Source organism: Dipteris shenzhenensis, chromosome 6, assembly GCF_047967505.1.
Source record: "Dipteris shenzhenensis isolate YYH24624 ecotype China chromosome 6, Dip_SZ_1.0, whole genome shotgun sequence".
NCBI classification, from domain to species: domain Eukaryota; kingdom Viridiplantae; phylum Streptophyta; class Polypodiopsida; order Gleicheniales; family Dipteridaceae; genus Dipteris; species Dipteris shenzhenensis.
In genome coordinates, this window is record NC_141601.1 from 49,530,647 (window position 1) to 49,543,064 (window position 12,418).

Below are 12,418 nucleotides of genomic sequence, written 5' to 3' on the forward strand. Positions count from 1 at the left end.
TGCACTGCACTCTTCATTGCCTCAGCCCAAAAACCACCAGAAAGACTTGCATTGGAAAGCATGCATTGCAACCTTTCTTGAATGGTAGGTTTATCTTTTCTGCAACTAGATTTTGCTCTAGAGTATGAGGGGATGTGAGCTCCCTCTTAATCCCACGTGTATCATAGAAATGCTGAAAGTCATGAGAGAGATACTCCACCATTGTCAGTCCATAGGCATTTAAGCGTTCTACCTGACTGATTCTCAACCACGGCCAGCCATTTGTGAAATACCTGGAACACATCACTCTTCTGAGCTATGGCATAAGCCCACACTTTCCTAGTTGCATCATCAATGAATGTCACATAGTATTCAGCCCCGCCTAATGACCGTGTAGGCATGGGACCACATATGTCTGAATGCACCAAATGACGCTTTTCAAACTCTTTCTTTCCCCTTCTTTTATGGGAAAATTCAATGAAATGATCCCAGATTCAAGAATGAAGGTGTTTCCAAGCTTCTGAAGTGAAGTGGACACCAAAAGCAAGCAATAGTTACCTCTACAAGTCAATACGGGCTCTCTGTCATCGAACGAAATAGGGAAAAGCTCAAAAAATGACTTTTTCTTTGAAAACACTTAACAGGCTCTCAAAACCACTTTAAAAAACCAAAGTGACTTTTCCAAAGGCTCCTCCAAGGTCTTTGCACACTTCCATGCAAGTAGAGTCACCCACAAAGCTTCCCATAGAGCTTATCCTTCTTCTCATAGAGTTGTTGAGCTTCCAGGCATTCACGCACACTCAGCTAGATCACCCGAGCTCTGATACCAGTTGAGAGTGCTCTCAATGGAAGCAAGAACGGAAGAGGGAGAGAGAGAAACAGAGAGCCACACAAGTTTTAGTGGGTGCAGAACCACCCTAATCTTCTTTTTCATTCATTTATATATGTGTTTGAGTATTGTACATAACCGAGGTAAAGGCACAGTGACCTTTAACCCCCACAACAATTTGCAAAAATTTTGGCTACATAATAGTATAATTGCTAAGTTACTATGTAGGTTCGTTACCATGTAGGTCCCCCTAGTGATTTTATAGGCCTGGCAGCTATCCCAATGGCACTGGCTTAGCTATATAAGCATCTTGTTGGCCATCCTAGCATCTTGGTAGGAATAAGTATCTGGACAGTTTTAATTTTTTTTTTAGGGTTGTTGCCCTTTTCCTAAAACTCTTTATTCTATTCCAAGCACTACATTTCAAACTTTGACAGCATGAGGTAGTCAATTTAGATTGCCCCACTAACTTAATTATCCTAATATCTTGTTAGGTCCTATTAGATATTGATACTCTGGTTTACCTAAATGTTGACTTATGGTCGTGGGCCTCTTCATTAAATGTATTGATACCCCCAAGCATTGAGATCTAAATCCTTGCATCATTAGATGACCAATTAACACCACTTTGCTAACTTAGCGATTCCAACGTCCTGAGAGGCTAAGCTAGTGTCCTATTTAGATAGAGGTGTTCTTGGTGGACATTTGAGCCAAGATACGATTTGGGACATCCCTAATCATTTAGATGAGGAGAGTGCAAGTGGGGTTTCCTTGTGCTAAGTTAGATTAGCTACTATCCCAGTGTGATGATGTATTGAGGTTCCCACATTATACCAATAATTGATGTCAGGCACTAACAATATTTCTTGAGTTTTTACAAAGAGAGTGGGGACTCATAGATGGGACTTTATGAACTAACCTTCTAGAGTATCACCTAGGGCACTAGGATGGTCCTATCCTAGCATGATGTTGGGTATGAGAACAATGATTGATATAAAGCTCTAAGGGTACATTTCAATATGATGTAGTAAGGTGGAGATTGATAGTGGGAATCCTAATACATGACTTGCAAGGTTTGCTTATAGGGCATTGGGATAGGCCTATCCCAACATGATGTTGTGTATAGGACCCTAGTACACTAATCTGGGTGTGAGAGATCTCAACAATGGAAGCAAAATGGAAGAAGGTGAGAGAGAAGGAGAGCCAAAAGAGAGAGCAAACAAGTTTTGGTGGGTGCAGAACACCCTGATCTTCTATGTCATCCATATATATGTGTGTTTGAGTATTGTACATAATTGGGGTTAAGGTACAGTGGCCTTTAACCCCCCCAACCTCCCACTTAAATGCCAATGTGCCTTTAAGGGAGAACAACTAGTGGACATACTATCTAATGCCCATCAATACAAGAAAATACTCAAATTGCTAACTAGGTAGACTCTTCGTTAGCATATCTGTAGGGTTATCATTTGTATGAACCTTGACAAGCTCTACGCACTTGTCCTCAAGTACCTTCCTGATGGTACCTAACCTCAATGTGCTTGGTCTTTGCATGAAAGACCGAATTCTAGGCTAGCTGAATAGCACTCATGGAATCACTATGCAATGTCGGTACACCTGTATGAATCCCCAAATCTCCCGCTAGTCGATCAAGCCACATATAGCCTCCTTGCGACCCTTTGTGGCTGCAACATACTCAGCCTTTGTGTGGTAGAAAAAGCAATGCACTTCTATGTGCAAGACATCCGTGACACTGCACCACCTCCAAAGGTGAACACATAATCAAAAGTAGATCTCCTGGTATCCACATGCCTTGCATAGTCTGAATCTATGTACCCAAGTACACGCATCTCTCCTCTGCCAAAGCAGATGCACATATCCTTGGTACCTTTCATGTACCTCATGATGCACTTAACTACCTCCCAATGCCTCTTTCTTGGATTAGCCATATACTGGATAACAACTCCCACTACAAATGCAATGTCCGGTCTAGTAGCTATCATAGCATACATAAGACTAACAACTGCTGATGCATAAGGAACCTTGGCCATCATGGCCCCTCCTCATCTGATTTGGGACTATTTTCCTGACTTAATTTCACATATGGAGGAAATGGAGTACTTACTGCCTTCTCCCCCTTCATATTAAAATGCTATAACACTTTTGTAAAATACTCCTTTTGTGAGAGCCAAAGGAGTTTCCTATTCTGATCACACGTGATGCACATACCAAGAATATGACCTACAGGTCCCAAATCCTTCATGTCAAAGGACTCATGCAACTTGGCCTTCAATGCATCTAGCCCATAAGTGTTCTTGCTAGACAATAGCATATCATCCACATAAAGTGTCAAGAGTATCATGCTATTATCCTTAACCCTTTTATTATAGAGGTAGTGATTAATCTCACTTCTTCTAAAACCTTGGGAACGAATAAAAGCATCAAACTTCTGATACCATTCTTCAGGTGATTTCTTAAGGCCATAGAGACTCTTTTTCAGCTTGCAAGCCAAATCTTCTTTGCCCTTTCCTTCAAAGCCAAATTTCCTCATGCAGATCCCCATTCAAGAAAGTTGTGTTGACATCCATCTGCATAAGCTCCATATCCTCTGCTACCACAAGTCCTAGTATGCATCTAAGTGTGGTCATCTTCACAACCGGAGAGAATATCTCATCAAAGTCCACATCCTTCTCTTGCTTGAACCCTTTAGCAACCAAACAAGCCTTGTACTTAGGCACATCATCACGTGTGACCTTCATTAAGTAGATCCATTTACATGGCAATGCTTTCTTTCCATGTGGCAAAAAACCAAATCCCAAGTTTTATTTTTCATGAGTGAACTTTTATTGCACGATCAATTAGCAAGGAGGCAATAAAGACAGCCCACATGGAAAACAAAAAAGTTGATGAAGAGGAGGAGCTCTACCCATTAGAACTATTGGTGCAAGAAGTACCAAAAGAAGGATGGGAGGAACAATGCAAAGTTGACAAAATCAAGAATGAAACCCATGATCTTTTTGTTAAAAAATTATTCTTTACCGCTAGGCTATGAAATATTAGTTGTAACTAGAAGGGGAAATTTTGATTTTAGGGGCAATGCTCACACCAAGTTGGGTGGGTGGGGGGCCACCTATTGCAAAAATCAAGAAAATTTGATGATTTGTGCAACAACTTTTGTATAGCCCCAACCTATTGCACAAATCATCAAATTTTCTTGATTTTTACAAGCTAAATGCACCCCCAACCTATTGTATGTTTCTTACAAGCTAAATGCACCCCCAACCTGTTGCACATGCAACATGTTGGGGGTGCACAAAACCTATTGGTGGACAAATTAATATATTTTATAAATTATTGCAATTTAGGGTTTAGATAGGGCTTAGGATCTATGGTCTAGGGTTTAGGGTCTAAGGACTAGAGTCTAGGTTCTAGGGTCTAAGATGTACATTTTAGGATCTAGGGTGTAGAGGCAAGCATTTAGGATCATGAGCCTAGGGTTTAGAATTTAGGGTTTAGGGTTTGGGGTTTAGGGCTTATAGATTAGTGTATAAGATAAGGAGTTTAAAGTCAAGGGTCTAGGGTCTAGGGTCTAGGGTAACAAGGTGAAATTAAATTTACCACAAAGCATCCACTCGGTCTTCACTACAGGTATAGGTAAATGTTATGAAAATATCCCCTGGGACGGGAAATATGGGTTGAAGAAAATTATATCGGAAGTCATCAGCATGGCTTATGGAGGAAAGAGAAAGAGATATCTAAACCTAAAATGGAATAGGAAAAAAGCTTCATGGAGTGATAGATGAAGTAAAACTATGATTTCTTGGTCTGAACAGGAATGTATTATGATTTATATGTGGCTCTTGGAAAACATGCACTTGAGATTAGCGGAGCAAGTATATAAACAAATCTTAGGCATACCCATGGGATTTTCCTACTCACCATTATGGTGTAATCTGTATTTACATTGGTTTGAGCTTAACTTCACCAAGAAATTGTGGAAGAAAAAGGATTTGGAGAGATTATCCAAATTCCAACACCCGTTTAGATACATGGATAATATATTGTTAATCAATGTGGATTCCCCAAGAGAGTTTTTCAAAGTACAAGAGAATGGTGAGATCGACCCACTATGGATTTACCCCCTCCAATTCCTAGAAATAAAAGACACTCCACTGGATGTACAGATTGGAGAGGATGGTATTGCTAGAGGAGCAAGAACCAAAATTTTAAGCATGTCCATTACTGTTGCCAACAGAAGCAATGGAGTGGAAGTGATGAACAAATATGATAAAACGGAGTCCTTGGACTACCCAATATGTAAATTCATTTGGGCTAATAGTAACTAACCCCTATCATTTTCTGAGAAAGTAATCCTTTCCCAAGTAATGCCCATACTGTATACTGAGAAAGAGGATTTCAATGCCTTTGGGTAGATCAAGAAATTCATTGGGAACTTTGAAGGGAATGGGTTCAAGAGGGATAAAAGTAGAAGATTTATCATAAGATTCTTACAGAGTAAGAGTTCCCTGGATGCAAGTTTGACCTTCGAAAGTTGAGGAAATGGTTAGATAAACACATCTCCATAATCCACAACTCATGGGGATGTTTGAATTATATATATATATTATGGGGAGTAGTCCGACCCAATCCATGGTGATGGGCCGTCTACTGCCCTCACTTGGATTATGTGTTGGACCTACGAGAATGCGGTAGGTGGGTCACACACACACACACACACACACACACACACACATACACACATCCTCCCATTGAAGGATGTGTCCATATACACCCCCATTATGTATAGGGAGGTCTATCCCGATATGGCATATTACAATGGGATAAGAGTGAGAATGAAAAGTAATAGATTACTTACCAGAATATGGTAAAGTGAATGATATGACATATGACCAAGGAGAGTCAGTATATTCGAGAATGGTTGACACATTTGTACAAAAGATTAGGAGAGATAGCTAACACTTACTTCCTAAGGATACTTTCATATTTGACCTTATTAAACATATTTGCAATTCTAGGCCATGATAACTGGGATTATATGGGATGTGGAATATGTTATGATATTACATTTATGCTCTTGTAATAAAAGAAAATAGAGGTGCTAAGGGAAGCGTGTATTGGATGTACAGTAGCCCGTTGTAATTATCAAATAGTACCTCAATCCTATTGGGGCTCTTCTCAATTTAGCACATTATTAAGTGGCGATGTTGGATAAATAATACCACATTGTCCAATTTGTGTGCCATAGTAATATTGGAGGTAATTAGAGGCGGTAAAAAATAACGAGTGAGAGGGCACCAGCCCATGGCTTCTAGTCATTTTCGTGAAGGGATCTGCGATATTTGAACTAATTGAAAAGCGGATTATAATATGGGACTAAAGATCTAACCTATTGGACACCTATAGGAGAGGCAACTAAAGACACTATGGACTATACCATGGGACACTGAAAAACAACTAATTGTTCTATGGATATAGGGGTGAAACTCTGTGATATCCACATCAAACGGATACTGGCAAAAAACCCATCCATCAAACTTATGGGCCTAAGAGGGTGCACATACAAACATCCAATCAGAGAGCAATAGGACCGCTATATTATAATACATAGTGAAGTGTGGGAGTAGAAAAAGGACTGAATTAATTGAGAAACGGTGGTAGCACTAACACGATAATTCAAGAATAGTGATTAGCATTGACTATAGGACTGTGAGCCGCAGCCAAGAGTTAAACAATCAAGTATTGGGAGACCTCCTCGGAAGGAGAGTCTTCCCCTTCCCCCAAGGTACCGCATCACCCATTGGAGGTGTAGAGTGGAAAAGCCCATGAGAAGGGAGCGGCCTTTACCAGGTCAGTGTACATGTTTCAAGGGAGAAATGAGCCACAAACTTTCAGCAAAATTGCCTACAAGCTATGCATTCCAAGGGACAAGCAGAGAGCTCAACAGACATGACAGACTGCACATGGACCTCCCTTAGGCACCATAGCTATAAGAAAGTGCTTTATGATTTGGGACCTCGAGGAGGGAGAGGCAGTTCTGCCCCCTCAGGAATGCTTGAGATTATAAGCAATTGCAGTTCTCTTGCATGGGGGTCTCACTTTGTTGTTTTTCATTGTACCAAAGTAGAGGAGCAAGGATAGACTGGTAGTGAGCTCCTCAGCCAGGAACGGAGGGGTGTCGAGGCCGTGTTCCCTGACTTGCACCTCCTCGCTACCTTATGGATTCTTTTACTCAATATGCCTCTCCCCCCCATTGGCAGCTCCCCCAACTACATGGAGAACATTCCTCTAAACCATCATCCCATATACGTAATGATATCAGTAGGCATGTAGGTTCTCACTCTAGGTCACTTTGCATTGCAGGGTTAATGAGACGCCTCTCCAAAAATCGGGTAGATGAGCGGACGCCATACAAATTCTAATGCTGTCCTGGATAGTAGATTATGCGAATATAAAAACCAAACTATAGTGTATATGTTAATGTCTGATATGATCTGTACATACATGAGCATAATCCATGAAGGATGAGGGTGCAAAAGAAACCCCAGGATAGCCAAGAACAGAAAAAAGGAATACTACATGACTCGTAGACATATGCTCTAAGGTTATGACTTCATTTGTTTTCTCTATGTTCAACTCTCTGTCTGGGGCTTAGGTCCGATGAGCTCTCTTCATTTATTTTCTTTATGTTCCACTCGCCAGTTCCACTCACCATCTGGGGCTTAGACATATGGACTTAGAGCCAACGAACTCTCTGTTGAGCAGATATTATGCGCTATAGTTTGATCCATTCTTTTTATATATGGTAACGTAGTTTAATCCACGACACTTAGAATCTAAGGATCCTGCATATACTCTAGTCATGTAAGCCTAGTGCTATAAGCATGCATCCAATTAATGAATGCGAGCTGCGCTTGGAGCCGTAAGAGATGTGCATCTATTCACAGGTCTTAGACCAGATAGTGGGACGGGTCTTTTTGAAAAGTTACACGTGATGAATGTTGTATCACAATCTCTCGTTACATTCTATCATGAACTCAAAGTCCTAACAACGTGAGCTTTAGCGGACTAGGATGAGCTCACGAAACTCTTTGGCTGGATGGCGATGGGTTATATCTAGAGTCCATATCAGGGTGACTACTGAAGAGGCCCTCTAAGGGTGATTACTAAAGAGTCCCTCTAATAAGACTATGGTTAAGATGAAGCATTATTTACTACCCCCATAGTGAACTACAGTTCTCTGTTAAGTTTTCTTTGAACTACATAGAATATGTGCATCTTGAGTACTATGGACTAAGTTGAACTTAGGGGATAGATTTCACATGATTTCATGCAATTGTTATAACTTTTTACTGATGGTTTGAGTTATTAATAGATGGATATTTCAAAAATGGTACTTTGTGCTACATTATGAACTATGTACATTCTCATAATGTTGCATCCTCCTAAGGTTACGATAAACGAATACAGTATGATTATGTCATTGATTATGACTTCGAATTTTCATTAGGAAGTGCAGGTATGGAGGGAAGGAGTAGTTGTATAACTATTGTTTTGTATATAGGTTTTTTCAGATCTGAGAATTATTGAAAGGATATGGAATGTGAATATTGAAGTTATAATGTCTTATGGTGCATGATTAAACTAATATACAAGTGAAACATTTAGATGCTGTTTCACTATTTATCAAAGAGTTAGGTGCTGAGAATAATAATGATGATATCCCCAAACATATATAGGTGTATATGAAAAGGAACACATAGGAATCATTATGGTTTATAACTTTTTTACCATAATTTTTACTGCCATATTCACTTAAAGTACTTTGTACCATTTACTAGATTTTTGAGAGTTTAAGTGCCATAATATAAATTATTGCAAATCAAGTTGGGTGACATGGATAACAACTATGCAACAGCATGGAGGCCTGCAGTCCCACATTAAAAGGCCCTTGTCCTAGCTTATTCTTTTTGTGGATGGATGCAGGTGAGTTGGCACACTTCTCAACCCGATTTGCTGATGAAGGTTTTTGAAGATTATACTGGCACACTTTATACTACCGGTGGAATGGATAGATACATATAATCATTCTATAGTACTAGTTGCTATTTGGTTTACAATATTTGGCTAATACTGAGAATTTCGGGAGTGCATTTTCCTTTGTATGGGTAGACCATGAATATGGAATTTTGAGACAACTTAGTGATCTATAGTTACTACTGTTATATGCAAGTTTTTGGCAGAGCAGTAATTTGTAATTTGCCACCTATCATCAAAATTGATTGTATGGGGATTTTTGGAAAAAAGGAGATTGCTAATGACTATTTTGGGACACCTTGTATTCCCTTTCCAACTTATACAGTTGATTGTATCATGGAAACCTTATTTTCTACAATGCAAATATAATTATCTATAGTATTTTTTGATCCATTTATGTGGGAAACAGTAAGACTGAGAATTTAAGGGACTTTGGATAATTTCATGGGAGATTTTTGCAATTACAAACAGTAGATTTGACACCTCACAAGTCATTCTTTCCCTTGATACCTCTAAAGACACTATCATAGTAGGAAAGTAAAATCCAAATCATATCACTTATTGGAAACACTTCACTACTAATTGACTCTCTACTTTTGTTGGACATGCATCCTTATTAGTAGTTAACCCTTTGCTTTTATGTGTTAAAGTTGAAATCCCTTAGGACTCCTTATAATTAAACAACCATTATGATGCCTAACCTACCATGAAGTACATCCAATTGCAACTCCCTAGTAGATGACCTTGAACATTAATAAGCTTTTGAAGTCATTACCAAGGTCCTCGGTACCACTTGTGGCTTTCCATAGCCAGCCTGGCCTTAGTGGATTGGTTAGATTAGGATCATGATCTTGGAATGTCCTTTGGTTGGAAGGCGTGTCCTTTTCTTGTGAGAAAAAGCTCCAAAAATCATTAATTGTTATGACATAAAGTTAATATTCATCTTTCCCTCTTGCAAATCTCGTGGAATGTCATGCTCCTGTGATGGCCCCCTTACAAAGGTGTACTGTCCTCCTTGCCCTTGGCACATCAGATAACTCCTCCCTCCCTTGTAACTCTTCTTTCCTTCCCTCTCCCTCACACCTTCTTGCTACAGTCCTCCCTTGTCATCCTCATGGAGACTCTCCTCTCGGTCTCCCTCTCCTCATAATCGTCTTCCTTGCTTACAATCTTTTCCCTCTAGCTCAAGGGGTCTCCTAATCTCTTTCTCTTGATGACTTCCTCCAGCGGCTCTTATGGTAGTTTTCTCCTTCTCGGACAGTTGGGCGATGCCAATCTTGAGGTTAGACTTATGGCTGAAAAAATCTTCCATCGCTTTGTGCCATCAGTGGTCCTAACATGTAAATTGGTCACTCTTTTAATTTATGTTATCAATGTCTAGCAGGACACTGTGCACACCTATCTTTAAGTTGTTTTTTCTTCGATAATGTCACTGTTGCTCCTTTGGTCTCTCGATGTTCCATTATCAGGATCTAGCGCTACCATTGATTGACTGTTTTACTTAGTGGCATTGTGGTTGTATTGGGCTTACACATGGGGGATTCACTAGTAGTAATAAGGAGACATCACCTGCGTGCAATAAATATATGAAAATTCCCCTTATCTATCCCTTATTTACAGGACATTACCTTATAAAATGTACCTTCCTTCCCTTATATAACCCCCCTCCCTTACACTCACGTGGTACCATATGATAAACCCTAGTGGACCCCTCGAGGGCTTACATAGTTAGTGGGGATCGATTGTCTCAAGAGTGATAGATAGCCTCGGCTCCTCATAATGAACCACTCACTTGCAGTTCTTATTCTACTTCCTTCACTTCGTCTCTCTTTTCATGGAGTGTCTTTTCATAGTGATCTTTGCGATGGTTATGTAGGCCCTTGTGTATTCACTATGCTTTTCGTAGCATGACCTGGCTCTTTGTCGTTTTGCTTTTGGTTCTTGTTTCTTGTTTTGTTGTAGGCATGGTTGCATGGCAGTCACGTGCTTTGTCTGGAGTCAACCTTATGGTTTGCTTTGGTTATTTGGCTCTTAAGACCTTCCCTCATTTGTCAAAGGCTTTTTTAATATATATTTTTAGTACCCTCTAGTTATAAATAAGAGGGGGTGGATGACCCCCCACTTCTTTCTTGTGTACTTAAGCTTTTTTTTTCTCTTCAAGTTTGGTTACTCTTTAAGGTCTAATTTTTTTTTTAATTTTTGAGAATTCTTTTTTCTACATTTTGTTATGTAAATTTTTTTACCAATCTTCTTTACACTCCACTAGTTTAATGAAAATTTACTCTCCACTAGTGTACTTTTTGCTCTTGTGACTTTATATATATATATTTATTTATTTATTTATATTTTAAAAAAATTAACATTGGTAAGGCATTTATAAATTTTTCTTATACTTACACTCATATATATATATATAGACTGACTATCATGTTACTCCTTTCCCTGTTATTTATTCTTTAATTGTTTACTCATGCTAGTTATTTTTTAATTTATGTAATTTCTATTTTTAATTTTCTATTCCTTATTGTTCACTTTTTAAGTCCCCTTATGACTGGCCTCCTTATTCCCAAAATTATATATCCCTATATCCCTCTATAAAATTCTAATATCCATACTTGGATGTATAATTAATCCTAGTTTAGATCATTGTTTATATATATATCTATGTCTATATGTATATATTTATATATATATATAGAGAGAGAAATATATATTTATTGATATACATAGTTATAAACATTTAGTGGTCTCTTGTTCTTTTATCATGAGATTTTATTTTTTTTCCCTTATTAATTTACTATTTATGTATAAAGTTTCTCTATATGAATAATTTCATTCTTTTTCTAGATTAATTAGGTCCTTAGGTTATCCCCCCTTGCATTTATAGATAGATTTGTTGCACTCATTTTTTGCTTATAATTTGAATATTTTTTTAATACACACACTCACACCCATAATTCACATTTATATACCCTCTTTCTAATGTTATGTAATTTATTTCCTTTGATGAGTAATAATAATAATTTTCTTAATATTCCATTTATTTATTATTATTTTTGCATTATGGGTGCGGACTACCCCCTATTTACATTAAGTTCCTTTAATGTTTGTTTTCATTCATAAGGGTGTGGAATACCCCCTAATTATCTCTTATTTGAATGTGAGATCCTCCCTTGATAATTTTAAATTTTATGCCACTTTTAGTTGAAATCTTTGTAGAATCTTGATAGGTGTCTTGTTCTAGTGGTATAAGCAATAACAAGCTAGGGTTTATAAGCATTACTTGTCTTCCCTCAAAAAACTATGATGTTCTAACACATTGTTTTGTCTCGATGGTGGCAGATAAGTGTACCCTGACCTCAGAGCTTGGACTACCTGATAGATTTGACAATTTGTAGTAATTCTTTGCTAAAGTTTGCAAAATCAATAAACGTAAAAATTCTATTGCCAATCCTCTTGCTTTCATTGCCAAAAAAATTGGATTGCAATATTGTTAAAAGCCCCTTTCCCAGAGACATGATTTATCCCATTCCATACATACATGTGTGGCCAGACTTC